Here is a 26,129-nt window from a genome sequence, read left to right as displayed (position 1 = left end):
TTTTAGTAGAATTATTTCTTTTCACAAAACAGTTAAGATGTTATTAACATTCTCAATCTTCTGAGTTTATTTAAGATTAGTACCCATTAAAAGTTTAATGGAATTCACCAATGAATATATAAGGATATCTGTGTGTATAGATGTTTGTGCAATGTGTGTATATGTGTATATTTGTGTGTGTATGTGTTGTGGTGTGTTAGGATGTTTGTTGGACAATGTGCATGTGTTAGTGTATGTTAGGTTGTGTGCATGGAAATGTATGTACTAATTTGTGTGTTGTGTGTTTGTATTGAGGTGTGTGTATATTGAGCTGTATGTGTGTAAGTGTGAGTATGCATTGTGGTACTTGTGTTGATGTGCATGAAAGTGGTACTATAGATTTCAATAAGTTTCTTGTTTGTTTGTTTGTTTTTTTGAGACAGGGTTTCTCTGTGTAGCTTTGGTGCCTTTTCTGGAACTCACTCTGTAGCCCAGTGTGGCCATGAACTCATAGAGACCCCCCTGCCTCTGCCTCCTGCGTGCTGGGATTAGAGGTGCATGCCACCCGGCTCAATCAATTTCTTACCATGTTATTTTATAACTGGTTAATGTCTATGGGACATTCACTTCTGATGCTGGTCATTAGCCTTTGTTTTGTTTTTGTTTTTTCTTAATTCTTCAACAATATCTTAGGGATTTGTCCAATTTTTTTGTTGATACTTTCTAAAGACTAATTTTGGTTTTGTCCATTTTCTTTCTTATTTAGTTTTTTCCCACTTCTATATTTATTCATGTTGCTTAGGATTTACTCTGCTCTTCTCTCCTCTAGCTGTTAAAATGAACCAGAATGGGTGGACTTTAGGCATCTCTTCTTGCTATAGGAATTTAAAACTATAGATCATTTTCTGTACATTAGGATCCTGAATATCTCCCAAATGTGGTAAGGGCAGGGTTCACAGCAGTGCTGCTGCTGGGAGACCATCCATCAAATACATTCAGAGATTTTAGGGTGATTTGGAATGCCAGCCTCAACTCTCTCTCTCTCTCTCTCTCTCTCTCTCTCTCTCTCTCTCTCTCTCTCTCTCTCCCTCCCTCCCTCCCTCCCTCCCTCCCTCCCTCCCTCCCTCCCTCCCTCCCTCCATCTTCCTTCTCTCTCCCCAGGAGGTTAACAGCTTCCTCTTCCCTGCAATTCTGCTAGAATCCCCTTTCTTTCCCCCTCCAACTCATCCCATGTAACATCACCCAAATTCATATCTTCTTTAAGTATAATTGTGATATGTGTGTGTGCACCCATGTATATATAACCTATTAGATCCATTTAGATTTGCTTGTATAGTATGCACATATGCTCAAGGCCAACCATTTGGAATTGGACAACCTACGTGAAAGCTTATCTGTGGAAAGGACTGATTTTCCCTCTCACGGGAGGCACTGATCAGCTTTCATCCTTCTAGGGCTGGGACAATGTAGAACTTACTTCCCCTGTCTACACTGGAGTGTTAACTGGTGTCGTCATTATGCTGGTCTTATTCAGGCAAACGCATTGTTGAGAATTTATGTATACAGATTACCTATCATATATAGAAGACACTATCTCACAGCAAACATACAGCTTTTCTGGCTCTTACAGTCTCAGAAAATACATGCCATGGGATTTCCATCATATTGAGAGTATTCAGGGCTATTTGGTAAACATATGATCTCCCAATGGATATATATGAACATTTGAAAAGTCAAAGGTGTTGTTCTTTATTGGTCTTTTGTCTAGTTCAGTGGTTCTCGATCTTCCTATTGCTGTGACTCTTTAATACATTTGCTCATGTTGTGGTGACCTCCAACCATAAAATTATTTCATTTCCACTTCATAACTGTAATTTTGCTACTGTTATGATCATAATGTAAATATCTGATTTGCAATATATCTGATATCTGACCCCTGTAAAGGATCTTTTGACCCCCCAAAGGGGTCATGACCACAGAGTAAGAACCACAGGTCTAGTTATTGTGTCAAAGGTGAGAAAGCGGTGTTAACTTTCTCATCTGTAACTGAGCAGTTGCCTATAGATCTCATGAATTGTGACTCTATTTTATGAATTTAAAAGTTCTTATTAACACTGGATTAAATCCTTTTCCACTTATGTCTACAGATCACACATCAGACATTATGGCCACTAAATAGTTAATGAGTAGAACATTAAACAAACCCATTACATTCTATGAACTTTCTGATTTCAAAACATGAAGAATGATTACTGAAAGTACTGTTGTTAGAAATATTCAGGCTTATATTAAAAGTTTAAACAATTTTTAAGTGTAAAATGTGAATAAAACATTGATTTTTCCTTATTACAGCTTGTATGATCTTGTGAAATATTATTGTCAGGAATCATCTGAAAGTCAAAACAAGCAGATGTGATGTGATGTTCACATTTTAATGAATCTAAATTTTTGAAATAATAAATAACATCAGCATCTCCCTCACATGTACCATTATGTTGAGTGAACTAGATATTTTAAAGGAAATTAGCAATCACAGTATGGCCACTACATCTTTTCTTTCAGAGTGTTTGAGTCATTTGACTATTGAGTAGGTAGGGACATTGTCTACTAGAGACAGAGGAAGTTGCACATCTTAGTAGGTCATCTACAAATCCTGACACTTTCTTGGTGTCAGTAGAGTAAGAATACAAAGCATAATTCTGATGTGTGTGGCTCATAAGAATCCTAGCTTCAATTATTCATTTATTCAAGAAATATATAATTATCTAGCACGACAGACGATGATATCCAAAATCAAATCGTTATTTGCCTCAACCTTGTACTCCTATTGTGAGGGGCTGGGGAAGGTGAGTATGAAGTCAAAAGTCATCATAAAGAGGGTTGACCACATGAGTCAGAGAGTAAGTATTCTTGCAGCCCAGGCTGATGACCTGAGCTCTATTTCTGCCTCCAACATCGTGGGAAGAGAGAGTCAACTCTGGAAAGCTATCTTTTGAGCACCACACTTACACCCATGGCACATGTCTGGCCACACACAAATGAATAAATGTAAAAAAATTAAATAATTAAAAAAACATCTTGCTGAGTTTGCTTCTTTGATACATATGCAGTATAAAATGGCAGAATATGTTCAGGACTTTTCCAGAAGTTGTAGGAACTCCTATCCTAATCGAAAGCCAAACTTCATTTTCTGTTTTTTATGAAACTCAAGTCAGTAACTCAAATAGCAATTTTAAAAATGAAACATTCTAACAAAATGTAATCTAATATAGGCCAATTCGATACATACTGAGGAAAGACTAAGGAAACATTAAATATCTTTGTTTTCTGTAATTATGGCATTTCTACATGAGCAGAAAACTCCACATAGACAGCAAAACCAGTGCAATTTGTAACCTGTAGTAGCCTTAAATCTGTGTGGAGTGTTCTGACAGCATTTGTTGGTTTGTGTGGCTTACCAGTATGCACAATGCACAGTGCATGTGTGAAGTCCCACAATGCAACACAAGTAAGCATTGCCAGAAACATCAGAGATTTGATGACTACTTAATTTCAATTAATTTTTGGTCACCACTAATTCTGAAACCTTTTGTTGTTGCTAATGTTATGTTCCTGCTCCTATTTGAATATGGTCCTTCTACAGAGTCATGTCCCATGTCCCACAGTCTAAGAAGCTGGAGTCTTGAGAAAACTGTAGACATGTATTTCACTGATTGAAAATATGCTCACCACTTCCTGGTATCTGTCTCCTCCCTGATACCCATTTCCATCATTCATACTTTCTTGAGGACACTTTTCAGAACTATACTGCAGTCTGGGATTGCCAGAGGGCCTTGTAAAACAACTGATCCCTGGTTCAGTCTCTCCCATCTACTAAATCCTGGGAGATGCTGCAAGATTTGGAAGTCCCCCAAGCAATTGCTTGGTTCAGCAGAGTTGGAATTTGGAAAGAAATATGATTCCCGGTGCCTTCCAACTTGAGATGCAGGGAAGAGAAAAATAAAACAACAAAACAAAAAACAAACAAAAAATAATTGAGGATACAAAATGCCAAAAATGTAAGTTATGAAATCATAAGGAACAAAATTCCTAGGAAGATTCCTAGCTTTTTAAAAAGAGAAACTTTTTTTTTGTAGCTTTGCGCCTTTCCTGGAGCTCACTTGGTAGCCCAGGCTGGCCTCGAACTCACAGAGATCCGCCTGGCTCTGCCTCCCGAGTGCTGGGATTAAAGGCGTGCACCACCACCGCCCGGCTAAAAAGAGAAACTTTGACAGTTAATATAGTCTATCTGAGAAGCCCTGTAGGAAATGTTTTAAATTTAAATACTTAAAACATGCACAATAAAAAAATTATGTCACAAATTCCAACAGTACCCATTTCACCTGGGTCTTACTAAAATGTCTTTAAAAAAATAAGCTTCCTATTCAACTCACTACTTTTCACAATAAAAATAGCACTTAGAGGAGCCTCTTGTGTAGTTTTCAAATGTTGATACTCTTTCTACTAGGTTCAGTAAGATTACTCTGAAGTGTCCTGGTTAAGGAATGGGACTCACATGTAACTGACATACTGTCACCATGGGAACTGCCCACTAAGCAGTTTAGTTATCCTGCAACTCAGTGCCTAACAACAGCTACCATTTCTGAATGCCCCTCATTACTCCATCTTCTAAGGTGAGAGGAGTTCCCTGAAATAATAGATAAGAGGGGCTGGTCATTACAAAGGGGGGATTTACAGTCTCAATCTCTGGAGGCTGGAGAGACGGCTCACTGGTACTGCTCTTGAAGAGGACACAGATTTGGTTTCAGCACACAAATGGCAATTCACTACTATCTTTATCTCTAGTTCCAGGGAATCTGATGCCCTCTTCTGGTCTTGGGCACCAGGCATCTCTGTGGCACACATACATATATGCTAGCAAAACATGGGGACACATAACAATAAGTAATCTTTTAAAATAAAATCTCATGATCATGTATTCACTTATGTTTTACCTAATCGCAAAAAGATTGTTGGGCTGTGTGTAATTGGGATAAGTCCCAAGAAGTATATAATTTAAAGATTTGTTGTCATTTTATCTTTTTGGAAAAAAAATAAGATTTTTTTTCCGAATGTCTCTGAGTGTCTCTATGACAAAGTGGGAATACCTAAAGTTTACTGTTCGACTAAATGATTCATGAACCATTGTATAAAATTTGGGTATATTTAATTGCTAATGTTGTCATCCATATATATGTATGTATGTATGTATACACACACACACACACACATATGGAGAGGGCAGTTGGGAGAAAGAAATTGTGATTTCAAACTCACTGGACAGAAAAATATTTTGTAGAACGGTTTAAATTATTTCCCTTTTATTAGGCAATGGAAAAAGTATATGAGTTCTTACCATGCATGTATCTTTTTTTCTTCAGTGTGGGGCCATGCTATAAGCATTTTTATTTTTCTTCCTTCTCTTTTTGGAAAGCATTTCAGACACACAAATAAACAAACCATCGTTCATTTTAACCTAATTACTTTAGATAAGTTTGTTTCCACAATTTTGCCACAGTGAACACTGTAATAAATGTCTTTGCCCGGAATCCTTTGTCTGTATCATTCATCATTTCATTAGGAGAGCTGCCTCAGCTGAGAGGGATGCTGGGGACAGTGGGGACAATCAAGACTTCCATTGTCTGAAGGTCTCAAAGTCTGGTACAGTGCTCTGCAGAAAAGTTGTATGAACTCAACTGCTCTCTAGCCGGGCCTGAGTGTGTCCACCATACTGCCCATGCTTACATAGAATAGTTAACATGGGATACTATTAATTACATCTTCTTTACATTCCAACTATGTTTTACCACCTCTCTCATTAATTATTTGTGATTCATCATAAATAAAACTAATTTTATAACTTCATGTATATTTATAAAAGACAGGTAACAGTAGACGGCTCGTTACTTCTTTGAATTCCAAGGACTGAATACAATTTTTCCATATTAAGAAATGCAAATGAAAATCTTTTCTGTCATGTGATGGCCCTTTTCAAGGTGGAAGAGAAGGAAAGTGACATCTGTGGATGTTTGCTCTGTATTCTTTGTCATTTGAGAGTTTTGTTGTTTTATTGACAAGAAAATGGATTTCAGAAATTTTAAGGATTTCCATGACTGTTGGCAACAGTGTGATTCAGCTGTAACTTTGACTTGAAATTCTTGTTAGAGAATTATAAATAAAAAATTCTATTCTTATTGTGATAATAAGAGATGGCAATTGTGGAGGTGATTGCCTTCTCAAAGCATCATCTTCTTAGAAATACAATAATGAAAAGAGAATGTAGTGATGAATTCATTTCCTGAACTTTACCTAAAGTATTTGAGAATGTCATACATTTGTATCATTTCTGTACCTCCCTCTCATCCTCCAGCTTCTCCTGTGCCTCCCCAACCCTGAGCTTCAGGTCCTGTTGGTCGACAATTATTTTAGCGTTGAGGGGATAATATTTGGGAATTTGGGATATCGTCACTGAAAAACTGCCTTTCTATCCCTCAGCAGCCATTAACAGGCTGTAGCTCTTCAAGTATGGCTGAGTATAAAGCTTAGAGTAAACTTAGAAGCCAGAGAAGTAGGAAGGGATCTTTGGAGGAGGTATGTAGAAGGAACTCTAGAGCGTGGGACAGCAGGACACAGGGGCTTTGAAGGGGACATGGGAAAGTGTGTATGTGTGGGGGTACTTCCCTGGGAAGAGGGAAGGAGAGGGGGGGGCAAAACAGGGAGAGCAAGTGTGAAGGGGGGATAAATAACACTAAGGATGTTTGGAGAAAACCATAGCGAAACCCATCAGTTTATAAACTTACTCAAAAATGCACATGCACACACACACACACACACACACACACACACACAGCGCTGCTTTCATGTTCAGCTCTTCAAATTATTATGAGTAGACACTAAAATAACTAGGCAGTATTCAAAACCATTTGCAAAACCTCTCTGTCAAGCCAGCCAGGGCATTATTGTAAGCTAGAGCTCAGCAGAGGTCAGGACCCCCATCTCTTGGCTGGTCCTGAACACTGGGGTGATCCTTCTACACTGGGGTTATGCTTGCTAATGCCAGCTTGTTCCTGCCTTGCTGATCTTAACCAGCCACGATCCACACTGTTCTTATAGGACAAAGCCTTTCTTTTGTAGTTCGCTAAGTCAGTGTTACAAAATGTGTCTGCTAACACTCAGAAGCCCCACATCTGTCTGTGTACGTAGCTTAGAACGCAGGATAGAAGATTAAAAAAGAAAAACTCTTTTTCTTCAGCTAAACTGTTACAGTAACAGATCCAAAATTACTATTTTACCCAATTTCTTGGATGTCTTTGCCCCCCAGGCTAGAAGAATGCATTAAAGCACAGACCGAGGAACCCCAAAGAAGTGCTAAATTCAAGGTCCTGTGCTTGAAGAGAAGAGCTGTCTCCTTAACTAAGGTGTCACTGCCTGGACTGCCAGGTGTTCCTCAGAAGTCACCTATATGAGTATTGATCCATCTAAGCCTCATGCAACTTGACAAGATAATGTGGCCATAGCAGCTCCAGGCAAAAAGATGTCTGAGGACTTGTTTATGCTTCAGCCCAGCCCAGGGTGCGGGCTTTGTTCCTAGAGCAGGGAGGACCCAGGGTACAAGTTGTTACTTGTGGAATGTTTATCTTGTGGTTAGTTGTTAATTATTTAGATATACGGATCAGAAATGTGTGGAAGCTACCAGAGATTTTCAAACTCTCTTCACCCCCAAAACACAGGTAAAATATTTAGATACGATAGGATCACCTTCAGCACTGGAGGCCTAATGTGCAGTGGTCTCTTCACATTTGTTCTTTAATTATAAAGACACATGGATATAGAAACCTATCTAAGCTGGAGATAAAAGCATAGTCACACATATATTTGTGCATTTAAATAGTTTTCCGCTGGGATCTATAAATGGATTAGTGTTGTTACTGAATAGGAATGGTGGTTTTTCTTCCTGTTGGATAGCTCCTAGTGAGAAACACAGCATATAATATAACTTACCCACTGTCTTAAAATTCCCCTGTCTTACAAATGCAAAAGAATAAAAATGATTTCACAACTGAGACAAAAGTGAGAGACAGGTCTGATGATTGGATTTTGCTATTTAAAAAAACATAAAGGTGTAGCCAGCACATTCCATTTCTCAAGAGAAGCCTGGCGAGCCCTCAACACAGTAGATAGAATGCCCTTGGTGCACACCCCACAGGAAAGACGTACAGAGTCACTACTTTGCTATGAAATCAGAACAGACTGAATGTTTGCTCTCAAAAGCCTGGTGAAAAGACTTCAAATAAAACAAAAATAGAGTAATTTCACGTTTCACAACAAGAGGTGGACACACGCTGACAGAAGCTGTCAGGAGCCCCTGGATTGACTGGTAGCCAAAGCCCAGGAGAAATCCAAACATCTGATGGTCGGGGTCTAAGAAAGGCACTGGAAAGCACACGATTTTGAGTAATTGCAGGATTCAATACAGAGAAAAGAAAGTGGCTAAAACAATTATGATTTTAACATCTTGTGTGATTTTCTGTGTTGTCATTGATTTTTTTTTTTTTTTTTTTTTTTTTTTTGTAGTGCTCTTGCCCCAAAGGAAAAGTCACAACACGTGACAGAATCCACTAACAAGAGTTTTATCAGGACAAAGAGAAAGGGATAGATGTGATCAGGCCTGTGGAAGGACACGTGCGATAAAAAGACTGGGGTACATGGCACCGCCTTATAAAGGCCAGGACGCACCTGTACACACAGGCTCATGTGGCTATTCCACGCACGCGCATAGATCACGTGGTCATGCCCTCATGGCTATGTGACCACAGTAACCATGGGGCATGGGTCACGCAGGACGTATGACCCAGAAATTATTAAGCGGAGATGACTAAGTGTCCTAGTAGGCCTGCACGACCATGAAGGCATGGTTGGAATTCCTATCAGTCATGGCTGATTTGTTCTGTTCTCACGAGGTCACTAGATAGATCCAAATCCAAGATGACTTTCTAGGGTTGCTGAGTAGTTGAACTTGAAGATTTTGAGAAGTCCTCATAAGTCTAAGCCCTCCATGTCATTTGGGCTCTCAAAAGCAATAACTAGTTTCCAATAAAGGGCATTCTAGTAACTAGGGATTTCTCAATCCTCTGGGGTTATTTGCTTGCTAACATTCATATTCATAGAATAAGCAAAGGCATTGATTCTCTGGGAAGACACAATAATAATTGTATCTGAGATTTCTCTTTATGCTAGTCTCAGAAGCAGGACAGGGCAAGAAGGGACAGAAAACTAGCAAAAAATATACCCTATGCTTGTCTGTAGCTTCTTCGGGGTCCCATGGAGACTGAAGCTAAAACTCATCTAGAGTTGGTCCAACTGTAAGGAACGCTGGGCACATATCACTTATCAGTTGCCAGCTGAGATCTGTTCCAGGCAGAAAAGGAGTGTTGTGGATGGGTGGGGCTTCTGGAGACATAATTCAGTGTAATTCTTCAGAGAAAGGGGCCACTTTGAGTTACTAACAGGCAGCCCTCAAAGATGAACCTAAGGAACAGAATTTCTTGGGAAAGGGCTTGGAAAAAGGAAGGGGTAAGGAAGCTTCCTGAAGAATAGTAACAGAGAAAGTGCACACTCAGTAATATCCTTGTCAAATAAAGCCATGGCAAAGACACGGTTCCCTGACAAAACCTTATGGAAAGCTATCTCATGATGTGTTCATTCCTCAAATACTAGCCTGTGATATCGTCTAGTCTAGAGCAATACAAAGTTTTATGTTCTGATATTTTCAATTCTGTCCTGTCTTAGGTAATGCAAATCATATACATCAATGATCCTCCCAAAAATGAACATTCAATTAATTATGTGGTAGAGTCATCAAATTGAAAAAATGATTTCAGAAAGTTGATTTAAATAATATAACCACTAGGAGGACATAAAAATAAATGTACTTTTCAAAAATCTGATAATGATCCATCTCAAGTCAGGTTCATATTTTATAAAGTGAAGAAATCTTTCTGAAATGAAGCTATTATAATAAAATTCAGCATTTTAATTGATCTAAGTCTACACATTGTAAGTGATGCCAATCCATGTATTCTGGTATCCAACTTTAATTCTGAACTACAATGCAAGATTGCCAAGATCTTTATAAATCACATTGACTGTGGCAATGACTTCTCTTTAGCTTCACCCAAAGATCAAGAGCAACATATCCTTGAACCAGGAGTCAGCTACATTCTTTCTCAGATATTCCATTCATTTGATAGGAACAGTCTTCACAGGCTACAAATTTCTATGTTTTTTTTGTGCAAAATCAATCCCCTTGTGCTTCATTTCGGTCTATGACAGTTGGCCAGTGATCTAGTTCACAAATATGTAATCAGTATAGTATGTAAACAAGAATATTGAAAAAAAACAATCTCATACTTTCCAACAATTGTGGCTGAATTTAATACAATGATTGAAATATGCATATCTATTTGTTTATGTAAATTTACAAACATATAGACAAGTTTGTGATGATGAGTATATTTTGACATTATTAATCACTAAAGCTGTTTGGATTTTGTTTTTTTCTTTCATTTTCTCATCTCTCAATTAAACTCTCATCATGCCCCAGTGCTGTGGGTCTCTAGAACCCACTTTGACTAGAATGTCTTTAGCTACAGATGTCATTTGCTCTAGAGAATGCCACCACGTCATTACTTATTTACATAATCATATTGGTGACTGTCTTAGTTACAGTTTCTATTTCTGTGAAGAAACACCATGACCATGGCAACTCTTATAAAACAAAAACAAAAACAAACAAAAAAAAAAAACATTTAATTGTGGTGGCTCACAGTTGAAGAGTTTTAGTCCATTATCATCATGGTAGGACATGGCAGTATGCAGGCAGATGTGGTGCTGGAGAAGGACCTTAGAGTTAGTACATCTTGACCCACAGGCAACAGGAAGTGGTCACACTGAGCAAAGCTCAAGCGAAGGAGACCTCCAAGCCTAAACCTGTCTCCACAGTGACTCTTGCTCCAACAAAGCCACACCTACTCCAACAAAGCCACGCCTCCTAGTGTTCCCACTCCCTTTGGAGGCCATTTTCTTTCAAACCACCACAATAACTATTTTGTTTACTAAAGAAACTTCACCATCAGTCAAAAATCGGTTTTCAGATAGACACCTGGCTATCAACTTTAAGGTAGGATGGATACAAAGGAAAATGAAAAACAACGTGATCATGGGGTCAATTGGATTATTTGAGAACAGTGCAGTTCTCAATATTTCTTTCCAGTATTCTGTGTATTATTTTCTTTTTACTTATGGATCTTAAAACATTTTAATTCCAGACATCCACTGTGAAATCAAAATTAAAAATAAATCTTCAGTTAACTGTGATTCCATTAGCATTGTGAAATGTACAATATTTACAGAGTGAATTTCTGTTCTGTCTTTCCATGAAGCTGATTATAGCTTCCCACCCACCCCTCTCCAGGTATAGCAGAAGGTGTGTAATGACAAGCAAATGAACTCTTAGATGGCAATAACCTGTAGGTGTGCATGGAACAATGCGTAGTATCACAAGGGAACTTGTGTTTATCTCTTCAGTGGAAGGAACTGAGAACTGAAATGCACAGGGATTACCATCCATGGGCATGTTCATTAGGAACCAGCATCACAAGGCTAGCATGAAAGGAAAAAGGTACTCTGCTGAAGGCATTGATTCAACACCGAAGTAACTGATTCAATAATCTCTGGGTTTGTCAAAGAAGGAAACGGGACTAAAACTTATGCCCTTATTCTGCCAGTTCTAGAGGTCTCATTTCTTTCTTTCTCTTTTAAAAAAACATAATTATATATTGAGCCTTTGGAAATGTCACATTAGGCACCCCAATCCCACTCATTTTCCAGTCCCTCCATATCCTCCCCTCATCCCTATAGTATGCACCCCCAAATTAATTTAAAAAAATAAAAAAAAAACAACCAAACAAAAATCCACCTCACTCCTCCATCTTTCCAACACCTCTTCATTCATCTTAGTGGCATTGGGAGCTGTGGTGTGTCACACAATACACCCTTTTGTCCAATGAGCCCCAAAACTTTCATTGCCATGAGTCATTGGTCCGGCTCAAGGCCTCTGGTTTCTGGTACACCATCTTCACTGGGTCCTCATCGAAACTCCACTTGGATATTCTGTTATTGCACTGAGACATGGAGATCCTGTAGTCCCTTCACACACCCCAGCAGGTCACAGATGGGCAGCTTTTAGCCTGGGTCAACCCAAGGCCCAGGTTGTCGGTCTTGATGGTAGTTGAGCTGGTCGATGTGGGCCATTAGGACCACACCCTCAGGTGAGGAGCAGAGCCAGCTCTCATAGGCTCATGCCATTAGGGCCAGCTCTCCCATGCCTGTGGTGAGTGGTCGAGCCATCTTTCCTGAACACTGGGGTCAGCTCTCAGCAGCACCAGCTCCCCTGCTGCAGTATCCAGCAATGGGCAGGGCCAGCTATCCCAGGGCCAGTCACGGACAGGGCTGGCTCAGCAGGCCTCTCAGATTTCAACATGCATAGTTCCTATGATCCCTGTGGTAACACAAGACATAGACATCAGTCTGGATCCTCGCTGTTGTTGGGCTATGCACCCAGACATGACCCACAGCAGGATCCTGGGCCTGGCCCCATATGACTGTGCAAGCCACTTGGAATGGCATGGTCTATAGCTGGAGTTTTCTCCAGTCCTGCCTGGCCCACGGTCTGGACAAATCTCTCTCACCTGCCAGTCCCGCAGTCTCTTAGACCCAACCAAATAAGCACACGGAGACTCATATTGCTTACAAACTGTATGGACACAGCAGGCTTCTTGTTATCTAGTTCTTATATCTTAAATTAACCCATTTCTATTAGTTTATAAGTTGACACGTGGTTCGTGGCTTACATCTTGGGTACCTTACATCTTGCTTGTCATGGCGGTGGCTGGCAGCGTCTCTCTGACTCAGCCTTCCTGTTCCCAGAATTCTCCTCTCTCCTTGTCCCACCTGTACTTCCTGCCTGGCTACTGGCTAATCAGCATTTTATTTATACAGAGCTATAAACACAGCAATGGTCCTTGTGGCAGTGAGGTTCTTGGACACCAACATGGCCACAGGTGGTACCCCAGAACCCTGGCACTGGCATTGCTTTTAATGGTATCAGGAGCCATAGACATCAACACAGACCATGGCTGCAGTAGAGCCACAGATCCAGACATGTCCCACAGCAGCATCCCTGGCCTAGATAACACCAAGGCCCCAGTGACAGCACAGCTCTCAGCACCAGTGTGGCCACAGAATGCAACCTGGAGCCTAAGTACACATGTGGCCTTTGTTGGTACCACAGGCCACAGGGCTCATTTCTTTGAGTTGTTTCTAGTCAAGTGACACAATCACTCAGTGTCCTCCTCTCCTATCATTGTTGACACTAAGGAGCATACTTTTAGGAATTTTTTATAAATATCTATTTATTTGTTCATTTAGTATGCCTGTGAGTGTGTGTGTGTGTGTGTGTGTGTGTGTGTGTGTGTGTGTGTGTGTGTGTGTGTATTGTGCCAGGGCAGGGCTTTAAAGGTGAGAGGATAATTTCATATAGATTGCAGAAATCAACCTCAGATCATCAGGCTTGGCAGCAGGTGGGGTTACCTGCTGTGCCATTTTCCTGGCCCAACACTGATGGTTTTAAAGTCAAAACATCAATATATCCTGATGAGCTACATCTTGCAGTATCTAATATTCAGCCAAGATGCCATTTGTGTGTGTAGAGATGAGCAAGCACACCCATGTCATTAACATACCCATTTTGTCTTTAACAAATTATAAAAATACACATATAACAAAGAAGTGGTTTAAATTAAATTTCTTTATGATTTAATGCCAGCAAACATTTAATTGTGTCCATTTTATATACCATATGTCTTAGGTCATATTAAAATGCATTGGATGGAAAGGACTGAATGGAAAAAGTTTAAACAGCCTCACTCTAGATCAGGTACTGGTTGATCACAGTTGTTTAGTGAGCGGCCAGAAGGAAGGACCTTCCCACTGCTGAGAAGAACACACTCTACTCCACCTGCAGACTTCTCCAGGTGCCTCCGGTGGTACTTTTCACTGTCTTTCCTACAGAAAATTGTGGACCAATTCTTCTTTGTTTCCTCATCTCTACAAAGATGTCTGCATCTTTCCCAATGATGTAAATTGACTTTTAAATTACTCTAGCTCCTGAGATAGAGTTTTCTTGTGATTATTATCAATAGGTAAATATAAAGACAGCTAATTGTGCCTCATTAGAAAACATACCTGGTGTAGCTTTACTGTAGCCTGTGTGATTTGTGACGTCTGTGTGGTGATATTTTTTCTGTGTACCACAATAAAGCTTATCTGAGGATCAGAGGGAAAAAGTCAGCCATTATAGTAAACATAGAGGTCAGGCAGTGGTAGCACACACCTTTAATCCTAGCATTCGGGAGGCAGAGATCCATCTGGATCTCTGTGAGTTCAAGGCCACACTGGGAACAGAGCCAGGTGTGGTGGCACATGCCTTAAATTCTAACACTAGTTAACCATAAAGGTCTGGAGGTCTGTACAGACAGACAAGAAGTGACAGAGCTGGGCAGGAAGAGAAAGTGATGTAACTGGGTGGAGAGAGGAAGTGAGATCGCAGAACAGAAAGACATATAGGCGTTGATATACAGGAAGTAGGTTTCTTTGGAGACTGAGGAGTCGGTAAGGTGAGGTTGACTGTGGTTTGTCCTATTCCTCTGATCTCTCAATATCTGGCTCCCAGTTTTTTATTAGAGAAGACAGTTTAGCAATTTATCTTACACTTCTGGCAACTTCTCTTTTTTCTGTTCTATTCCTTCTTTTTTAATGAGACAGTTTTATTGAAACATAACTCATACTCTATAACAGCTATACATTTGGAGTATATAGTATGTAAAATATGAACATTATGCCTTAGTATATTCCGTATATGTTAATACAGTCACAGATACAGAAGTTACTGCAGATAATTATAGAGCATTTCATCATGTCAGGAAATCCCTCTCCTGTCCCTTATCCATCAATCCATTTTTCTTAGGTAACTGTGATTACAAACTTTACTTGTCTGGATATTTCATATTCATGGGTCTATATGATATTTGTCTTGTTTTGTTCAACATGGTGTCTTTGAAAGTGATCTATGGCTGGGCGGTGGTGGTGCATGCCTTTAATCCCAGCACTCGGGAGGCAGAGGCAGGCAGATCTCTGTGAGTTCGAGGCCAGCCTGGTCTACAGAGTGAGTTCCAGAAAAGGCGCAAAGTTACACAGAGAAACCCTGTCTCGAAAAACAAAAAACAAAACAAACAAAAAAAGTGATCCATGTTGTGATATGTGTTAGTACTGTGTTCTTTGACTGAGTAATATCTCATTGTATGAATGTACAACACTTTGTTTATCCATTTATCCTCCTGTGGCTATTTAGTTCGTGAGTCTTGTAGCTACCGTAATGCTGTATTCCTTATTGTGCATTAACTTGTCTTGCCATGCTTTTTGACTATATGCTTGGGGGTGGAGTTCCTAGGTAAGTGATGAAGAACTGCTTGTCTTCTGGAACAGCTGCTCTGGCAAGTTCACCTTTGCCAATCATTCCTAGTGCTTTTGGCTCCTTTCATCTCAATGGTGAGCCTGGAAGACAGGAACGGTGGAGGGAGAGTCAAGGCTTCCAGCTTTCCGATGAGCGTGGAGTGTCAGTGGATTTACACAGGGAGACTGGCACTGTCCAAATACAGATTCAACAGTGTGTCAGTGTCATTGACACAATGGGGAAATTCACACATGAATCTCTGAGCACAAGGTTTATGGCCAGCTCTCTGTTCCTATTGGTAAGTAAAGTAGAAGAAGGTTCTATTTAGGACTGACATCCTAAATGAAGGATGGGGGTAGACTCAAGCAGTGGAGACCTTACTAATAATTTTCACAGATTATAAAAAGGCCACAGTAGGATTATATTTCTGAAAGGGAGAGAGAGGGGGAGGGAGGAAGAGAAGAAGGGGGAGGGAGAAGGCGGAGGGAGCAAAGGAAAGGGGAGAGAGAGAGAGAGAGAGAGGGGGAGAGAGAGAGAGAGAGAGAGAGAGAGAGAGAGAGAGAGAGAGAGAGAGAGAGAGAGAGAGAGAGCGAGCACTTATTCTGGACAAAGCATACTGTGGAAGTCTTTAAGCTCTTGAACACAGCTCAATTTCCTTATTTTCCAATTATATTTCTGTGTGAAAGCAAAGGATGCCATGGTTGAATCTTACCTCAGTTGCCATTTGCTTAAATGAATTCTTCCCTTAAATAAATACTTGATTACTTTAGAACAAGTGAGTCCTACTCTTCTTTCTCCTGATTTCTCCTCACAGGCAGTGCTCTCAAACCTAGAAGGTCTTTTTTCATCCTAAAAAGCAAAGAGGAAGAGGAAGGAGAAACAAACATTGATGGCCTATCAATGAAGATCACAGAAATGGTAAAAGGTTATCTTAAGAGACTGTGACACAGAAAGCAGAATATAAAATGGAATTCACCTCTGGGGTGATATATTGTGTACCCTAATAAAATTTGCCTGAAAATCAGAGGACAGAAGAAGCCACTAGATTAAACATAGAGGCCACGCAGTAGTGGCACATACCTTTAATCCCAGCACTTGGGAGGCAGGGATCCATCTGGATCTCTGTGAGTTAAAAGCCACCCTGGACTATGTGAGTTTGATTCAGTCTAGGAGAGAAACAGAGCCAGGCGGTGGTGGCACACACCTTTAATCCCAGTACCGAGAAGCACACATGCCTTTAATCCCAACATTTGCGATCTCATTCCTTTGCTTGGGAAGTCACATGCCTTTAATCTCAGCAAGAAAGAGATTGCTGGATGGAGAAAGTTATACAAGGCATGAGGAGACAGGAACTAAAGGCTTTTTTGGGTGGAGCCTTTCGGATGAAGACTCAGAGGATTTCAGTCAAAGGATTTGTAGAGCTGGCAAGGTGAGATGTGGCAGTGGCTTGTTCCTTTGTCTCTCTGATCTTTCAGCATTCACCCCAATATCTGGCTCCAGGGTTTTTTATTATAAGACCATTTACCAGTTTGTGTTATACACCCCACAGTTGAATGTTGCTTTTGCAATTGACTTTAGAAACTTAATCCACTCCAGTCTTCTTGTTGTTAAAATGAGAGTGTAAATGAAGTGATCCATACAGGTCCACACAGCTGGCAGATGTCACAGTCCCCAGACACTATTGTATTTCCCTGTATACTGATAGTAAGCTGAAAATTCAGAAGCACCTCCTTGGAACACTGTCACACGGGCATTGGGAGATTTGGAAAGCCCCGAGGATTCTAGGATCCATATTGGAAGCAGGCTTGGGGTGTGGCAAAGTGAAAGGGGGTGGCCTCCAAGCTGGTCCTCAGAGCAGTATCACCACTTGGCATCCTCTTGCCTTCAGGGAGAGGTCCCAAGATTATTTCACACAAAGTACTAGTGAATGAGTCAAAGTCCCGTCCAGGTAATAAAAGGTGCGGTTTTCATTAGGAATAGAAGTCTCCTGTCTATCAAGAGTACAATCACGATGCCAAATGTCCTACAAGGTACCATGAGTTTTGATTTCAGGTTTTCTCCCCTACACAACAAAGAAAACAAATCTCTTACTGTGAGACAATTTGAGACTTTATTTATTCTTATGCAACAAGCCTTCATTTCTGCTCTTGTTTTTGTTTTTGCTTTCTCTCCCTGCACATCTGTTTCATTTTTAAAGGATTTTTTTCCAGTGCTTGTTCATAGATAGTGGTCAGCTGGTATGACACTAGAAACCAAAGTCCTAAGATAAATCAAACATTTTCCCCAACATTTCAATTAGGCATGGGAAATATTTTTTTTCCTCTTTTTCCATTGATTTCCTTAACAGAAAGATTCCTTTTAAGAATACAAAGTAGAAATCACTCTCATTTCTGTAAACTCATGCAATGGGGTGTTTAAAAATTAAGGAAATACTTTGTACACTTCAACATGTGTCTGTAGACGAGAACAGCGAGTGATGTCTGTCCCTTTGGGTCACTTACATTGCAACAGACATTGTGTTCAGCTCTTGTGTGTGTCAAAACTCCTTTCTGCAAAGAGGCTATTCCTTAGACTTTTCTGTGAGCCTCTCAGAGCCCTCTTCCCCAGCCTCTAGGGTTGGCTAACCTGCTTCTCCTCACTCATCTGCTTCCCATATTCTTTCCTGAGGCTTCTCTGTCAGTTAAAAAAAGGCTGTAGTTTATGTTTTGTGCTGTTGACAAACATGTTTATGTGAGCAGTGGGATTGAAAGGAGAAGCTTGTGTGAAAAGAATGGATATGGGCTTTGTTTTGTTTGTTAGGTTTTGGTTATTTAAAAGCTCATGGAAGAAGTACAATAAAGAAAAAAAGAGGGGAAATCAATCCTTGATTTGGTTTATGAACTTTCTAAAAACGTTTATTAAGGAAAACAATTGGTAAATTTTCTCCAAGTAAAAATACGCCCTTAAGTTTTGAACATGGGGTTTAAACAGAATATTTTATGATTTTTTTTTCACGAGGAAACTTAACACAGCAGATTTATGATTCCTAATGAAAAAGTACTCTTGAAATGTTTCATCTTCGTCATTTATTAATCTTTGTTTCCAGTCTTATTTCTGAAATCACCTCCCTCGGATGCCTTAGGTGGGAAGATGGGCGGGCAGTCCAGGTACCTTTCAGAAAACACTGCTTTCTCAGCTCTGCTCAGAGCAGCGGCCTTTGAAGTCACTTCCCAAGGTCTTCCCCTCCTGTAAAAGTCGGGTCTCATGGTGAGCAGCCACCTGCGCTGAGGGAAGCTAATCCATTAGAGTTCCCAAATCTAAGAAGGTGCCATGGTGCCTGGGGCGACCACGAGTTTCAGTCCGAGCACCTGCTGGGGGATGGGTCTGGGAGGCTCCTTGTTACAGACATTAGATGGGTCAGGACATAAACACAGGCGCCTTTCATCTGACCCAGCGATGAGAGGGCGAGGGCGGGGCGGGGGGAATTCCTTTTCTAATTACTTTACGGGTCACTTCTCGGAGACTCCTGTCAATGTCTGACCCTCCTAATCTATTGGAGAAATTTCTGCAAAAGAAAAAAAAAAAATCACACGCTACCGAAGCCGCCGGCCATTTCCTTCTGTAAATGGCATTGGTGATCCTGCATTTGTGGTCCTGCCTGGCACTGATGACTGAAAGCGGGAAATCTGGGCTGCTATGCTGAGTTTTTTAAGGGCGCTCCCTCGCTAATACCTCTTGGGTTGTTTGGGTGTTGTAGCCCGAGTTCCATTGCGCTTGAAAACTTATAACATGTTCCAACTGCTAGACTGCTCCCATCTTTTTGAGTTAACCTCTCCAAATCTTAGCCACAGAGCAAAACACCAAAGGTGTAAGAGCTGCTGCCTGCCCATCTGCGGGCACATAGTTTCCGGAGGATCAGGGGAGGCAGGAGATGTGAGGGTTTGGCGAGATGAAGAAAGCTCCACAACCAGCTTCTGTCCAGAGACCTCGAACTCCAGTCCCCCTTTGCTCTCGTATTACTAACACTCTTACTCCTGTGGGGTGGATTTCTCTTTTCTTGTTTCATCCTGGAAGCAGTCATTAACATGTTTGAGAACACAAATGGTGACATACCTGTTTTCAATTAAAAAGACAAAACTTTTTTTTAATACAGGGTAGATAGAGTTCCCTAAGGAAAATGCAAAAAGAAAAACAAAACAAACAATAATCAGACAAGCCTAACCCAAACCGACCGTTTTTAATATCTTGAAATGTAGCTTTATTGTTACTTTTCTGAGATACAAATTTATTTTCAAAATAAGATCATAAGTAATATATACTATATTAAAATTACATTTTATTTAGCACTAAATATGAACTCCATCGTGGTTAAATGATATGCTTATTATATGAATGTCTATTTTATAATATTCTGGACACTGTTTACCATGCAATTTCTTTCAGAAAAAGGTATACTGTCTCCTCTGTCATGTTCTGATTTGAATAAAAAAAAATAAAGAATCATAATGCTGAGTGTGGCATATTCTTTCATTTTATTGTTTACTTTCTAAAATATATATTTAGTTCAATCTTTCCATACACTGTTTTTAGGTCAGAGATATGAAAACTTTCTTTGGAATGTGACACTAGTGAGATTGATTAAGAATGGCAAAATACTCTAAATTAAAATCAATGTCTCGCTCCTATAGCAAAATGGTGTCAGAGGTTCTCAGAACCTGACAGATCTCCTGCCAAAGGCAACAAAATTGGCCCACACCTTTTCTTTTCTCTGAGAAGTAGACTTTGAAGGCAATATTTTATTCCTAGACAAATTAGTTTTTGAGTAAAATTTTTCAAATTCATATCAAAATTCTTAAAGCTGCAAAATACTTATTTCAAGAAAGAAGTGGAAAATTTCAGAAACTAAAGACTTTTTTAAGGTCTGAAATTCCTTGAAAAGTTACACACCCTACAAAAACAAAAAGCAGGTTCTTCTGATCACTAAAAATGGACATCTTATAGACTTCTTAATTATTAAAAGTTGATTAATGAAAAACGATTTGTTTTTCCACTGTAAAGAGTATTTAGTCTATTTCAAGGTTCAATCCATTTTTTCTCTTATTTTTTTTTAAGTTAATGTACATCTATTGTACAAAACAATGCTTCATGATACCATTTTTATACATTTATATGATGTACTTTGATCATATTCACCTGCCGTCATCTCTCATCTCTCTTGTTCCCTCTTCCCCCTCCTGGTATCCTTCATCCTATACAGATCTCCGAAGGTCCAAATTTCTAAAAGCAATGTTCTCCATCTCTTTACCTGGTTCCTTCCTGGGTGTAGTTGGAATTCAGTCTTGTGTATGCCATCTAGGGAGATACAGTTGTCCATGAACAGCCATTGGGTAATGATGCCTCTGTTCCAGCAAGCCATGCTGATCCCATTCTGTTTAGTTCTATTTTCAGTGAGATATGGCAGTACACTTGGTCCTGGTACAGGAGCTCATGGTTCTTCCCATGAGGCTACATTCAGGAATCTTGTCCTCTCAATCTCAGGCATGCCCTGATGCCTTGTGACCATTTTTTCTACCTTTCTGGATTACCCTTTGATGACCATATCATATATATTTAAGAGCTTTATATATTCTTAGGCACAAGACCATGCTCTATGAACGCTCATTAGAATTTAGAAGTGATGCCTATTGGATATGTCTTTGAGTCATATTCTTCCATGTGCATGCCTTTATATGCCTTCCTCTCTGCCGTTCAGAAAGAAATAAAGCTAGTTGCTCACTGTGACCATGTTCCAAAACACATTTATGATACCACAGGCATTTTTCTCTGTTGGTGAACATTCAGTGTGTAACTATTTGTAATGCTGGAATTACACATCTTTGGAAAAATGTGTTCTAATTTAGCATGAGTACAGGGGAGAGTGCTCACTGTCCCCAAATACTTGGATTAGAGTCTACAAGTTTGTGACATGCAGCAGTGTCCAACTATAAGCTATACACACAGTGAAAAACACATAGATCCGAAACAGATTCATATAAACGAAGCACACAAGTACAAGTTTGAGGAAACAGTACTAGAACAAACTAAGCCAAGGAGTGTTCCGTAGAAGCTTGTTATCTTTTGGCAGTGAGAGTATGGAAACTTTTCTATTTGTGGCTTTTCTTACCTGTGTGGAGTATTACTTCAAAACTCAATATTGCTGTGTGATGGAAAATGTATATATCAATTACCTGGTAAATACACATTTTAAAGCATCTAGTTGGAAAACATCATTACTTTCTGTTTTAAATTTTATGAATGCAATAGAAATATGGATAGGATCAGCCAGAGAGCAGACAGCTACATAAGGGAGTAAAACACACATATCATATTTGTGCAGAGGTGGAACAAGACAGGATGGAGAGCAGTAGAGCAAACAGGATGATCTTTTGATGAAACCTCATGACTCACAAGAAAAGCCTTTGTGTTAGGATATTTAAACTTCTGCTATAAGCTTGGAACCCGGTACTTCTGATACATGTACTGTTTTCAGAATGAAAAAATGCAATAATCTATAAAGAAAAACTGCTCAATTTGTTTTTGCAGGTAATTGACCTATTTTTTAAAAAACTGAATCATCATACTGTTATAAATAGATTTTGAAAATATTGAACCAATGGAGGAGGTGGAAGCAGACTGGATTGCAACGAGCAGAAAGGGAAAACATCCTGCACACACAGAGACTGATACCAGGTCCTGTGAGCACTTGCTACACATATCTGATGGCCTGCATTCGACCCCAGAAAACATGTTTTCTGAGTCCTATAACAATATTGTGACATGTGCACACGCACACACACACAATGCTATAATAATAATAATAATTAATAATAATAATAATAGTAATAATAATGATAATGAAGTCCAAACATATTTCTTCTATGGTGCTAATTTCCTTTCACTAGTTGACGTGAGCTTTGGTGTCAGCATTATCAGAATTTAATAATGAATGAATATTGTTATTTTATTCTTGGAAAGATTATGCATTTGCTTTAAGAAGGAAACATTTATTCTCTTTGATTATGACGGTGCTCATCAATTTTTCATTTCTCTCATAAGTGCTCCTGATCAGGATAATGAAGCTGAGATGAGCAATTCATCAGCCCCTGATGCAGATCAGTACAGGGCTTCCATTATTCTAGAAATTCACTCTCATTTATCCAGTGCAATGCAGATATTAATCCTGCCCCTTCCTTATATTTTTCTTCATCTTTTAGAGACTGATAAATGAAAAAGTGCTTTGTAGAAAGGATCGGGGAACTCTGAAGTGCTACACAAATGTAAGGTATTATTATTTAAAATTATGATCCATGTTCGGTGTTTTGAATGGTGCTTTTTGTTTAATCATGATGCCTGGTTCTTCTCGATTGCTCGGAGGATCAACCAAAATGGCTCATTGATTGGTAAATGAATGTCACACTCTTCTTTTCATGTAGGCATCTAGAATGATCATTATTCCCGTCTGAAGGAAGACATGCAGTCAGAAGGGATGGGAACGTGGCTCTTTAACATTTCATGATTCCACTCTGTCAGATAAATGGCACAAATTTTAGATATTCCTCTACACTCCATTCTGTCCTACTCTGTCCCTAATTTCTCTGACATTAATGGACATACAACCCCACCCTATGAAACTCTCATTCCTGACAATTCCTTGAATCTCACTTTAACTTTCTTTCCTCGAAAAATAATTCTCAGTTTAGTATTAGAAACACATAGAACCCTGTAGAATAAATTTTCCTGTGCTCTAGTGTCCTAGATAGTCTTAGACACTATAAATTAACTTGTCCTGAAAGCCTTCAGGTGGATACAATCAAGTTGTGAACAAACAAACTCATCTTCACCTTTGTCCACATTGAAATTCCTTATCCTTATAACTCTCCTCTAGCCATCCTGTACTAGCCACATGGCCCCCTGTAACCTATCCTTGTTCTCTGAACCCCTAATGAATGCAAAAAATGAGAGGCCACTAGGAGGGAGGGGATTCTTAAATATAAGTATTTCTTCTATTAGGGCAATGTTGTATTTAATACAACACTAACGACATGGTTGCTCTACAGAGTAATGGAATTGAACCTGCCATATAGTAAATAAGGGATAAGAAAACTTGGTTTTATTTAATAAATGCTAATAACTAGGAAGCAGACTAATGCTCACCTTTTAAAGAGTTATATTTATCTTTATTTATGTGCATGTGTCTTTGTGAGTACATGAGCATTTGGGGGTACACAGTGGCCAGGAAAGAGTATCAGATCTCATGGAGGTAGAGTTACAGGCAGATGTGAGCCACCCAGAGTGGGTGCTGGGATCTGAACTCTAGGGAAAAACAGCAAATGCTCCTAACTGCTGAACATTCTCCACCCCCAAGTGCTTACCTTATATATTTGGGAAATTTTCTTTTGAGTATCACAGAGCAAGTTAAGGGCAGAATCTCCCCATTTAAAAAAAAAAAAAAAAAAAAAAAAAAGCTGGGAACTGACTAAAGTTGATTTGGGATACTATTCACCAGGTCTGACTGTGTGGGACATTCAGTACTGAATGCTTGGATGCCTCACCTTACTTCCTTAACTACATGCAGATTCTTACATTTAAAAGTAAGCTAGCAGTCTGAAAACACTGTGAATGCAGGCCCTTGTCATTTTTTAAATGTATGAGATTATCTAAAAGGACAGTCAGTGCAGTGGTTTGAGTAATAATGGCTGGCCCTCGTAGGCTCAAACATTTGAATGTTGAGTCACCAAGAGTGGCACCATTTGAAAGGATTAGAAGGATTAGGAGGTATGGCCTTGTTGAAAGAAATACATCACTGGGGTGGGTTTTGAGGTTTCAAAATCTCATGCCAAGCCCAGAACCTCTCTCTCTCAGCTTGCAGATCAAGATGTAGCTCTCAGTTACTCCATCAGCACTATGCCTGCATGTCACCATGTGCTGTGGAATAATCCTGTTGTACACTCTAAAGATTTGTCACTCAAACTGGTTTAATAAAATACTGATTGGCCACTAGCCAGGCAGGAAATATAGGTGGGGTGACCAAACTAAGCATGATGGGAAGGAGAAAGGCAGAGTCTGAAGAGTTGTCAGCCAGACACAGAGGGCACAGGAGATGAACGTGCCATGATAATAAAGGTACTGCCATGTGGCAGAGAATAAATAAGGGATATGGGTTAACTGCAAATATAAGAATTAGCTAGTAATAAGCCTGAGATATTGGTCAAGCATTTATAATTAATATAAGTGTCTGTGTGGTAATGGGAAGTGGCTGCCAGGTATCTGGGAGTTGCTGGGAGGACAGAAACATTTGCTTACATGTGATGTACCAACGTGTAGCTGAAGTTTCCACATAAAACCTGACAAAGCTTAAAAAAGGATTCTAGACACACAAGAATGGAATTAAGCACAGCCTCTTCAGTGGTCTCTGTTTGCCGGCAGTGAACAGAGGCATGGCTCCTTTAAGAGATAGATTCCTGGTTCAGGGATAGCAGCAAAAATCAAGCAGCTTTTTCAGAGGCCCTGCTACCACTTATATGGAGATTACTAGTAAAGGGTGGCATGCTATTCAGTGACAGCATGGACCTAGGAACTTTCCAGAGTTGGGGTGGTAAACATGGTTCCCAGAGCTGTTGGTAAATGTGCCTCCACCATGAGACTAAACTCTCAGGGAACTGCGTGGGAGGAGCCAGCACTAGCACGGCGTGATCAAAGTTGAACAGCAGGTTTATGCTTATGAAGACAGAAAAGGTTACAGATACCCAGTAAGGACAGATTCAGACAAAAAGGCCTCTGAACAGGTCATAGTGTGTTGAAAAAAAAATGCGCTTAGGCTTGGGAAAGAGAAGAAGAGGGGTAGAAACAGTCATAGATTTAAAAAAAAAATGATTTAAAAATAATAAAGTAAGGTTCTTAAAAAAGAATAGAGTAATAAAAATATAATAAGCCACATGAAGGTAGAAAATACACAGAGAGTCTGAATAGTGGATGTTATTGTGTTGTCTTTAAATTTTTTGACTGCTGATAAACAAATGATAATGGCTAAAAGACATTTGATTATGAAAGCTGCTAGATTAAACCTGCGTATATATTTTAAAAAATATCTTGACTTCAAAATTTAAGTCAGAAGATACATTATTTTGGGAAAGTGGTTCTGCTTTTATTTCTATAGGAAATGAGAGTCTGTGGATTTATTCTGGGTTAAGAAAAATCAGGTTTGATTGAGCAAGACCCCCTGAAGAATCTCCCATGGGAATGGATGGCCCAGGTGATCCAATGTTGCAGAGCACCTCTGTTGCAGTTCCCTCTGAGCTCTGCATCCAGAACAGCTTCTAGATTTCTGGCTGAGATAATCTAGCATCACAGACTACTCCACTCAAGACTTAAACATTATCCTAAATTTTCTCAGCGTCCCCATAGGTTAACAGTATCCCTAATAAGCAGGAAGTAGTCTAGAGAACTACACCCACAATCCCAAAAGATGGGTTATGGATATTTATTATTGTTTAAGGGGTTTGATTACAAGTTGTTATTGGCA

Source organism: Peromyscus leucopus, chromosome 5 (assembly GCF_004664715.2).
Source record: "Peromyscus leucopus breed LL Stock chromosome 5, UCI_PerLeu_2.1, whole genome shotgun sequence".
Taxonomy (NCBI): Eukaryota; Metazoa; Chordata; class Mammalia; order Rodentia; family Cricetidae; genus Peromyscus; species Peromyscus leucopus.
The sequence above is the reverse complement of the archived record's forward strand: the minus strand, read 5'-3'. Positions refer to the sequence as shown.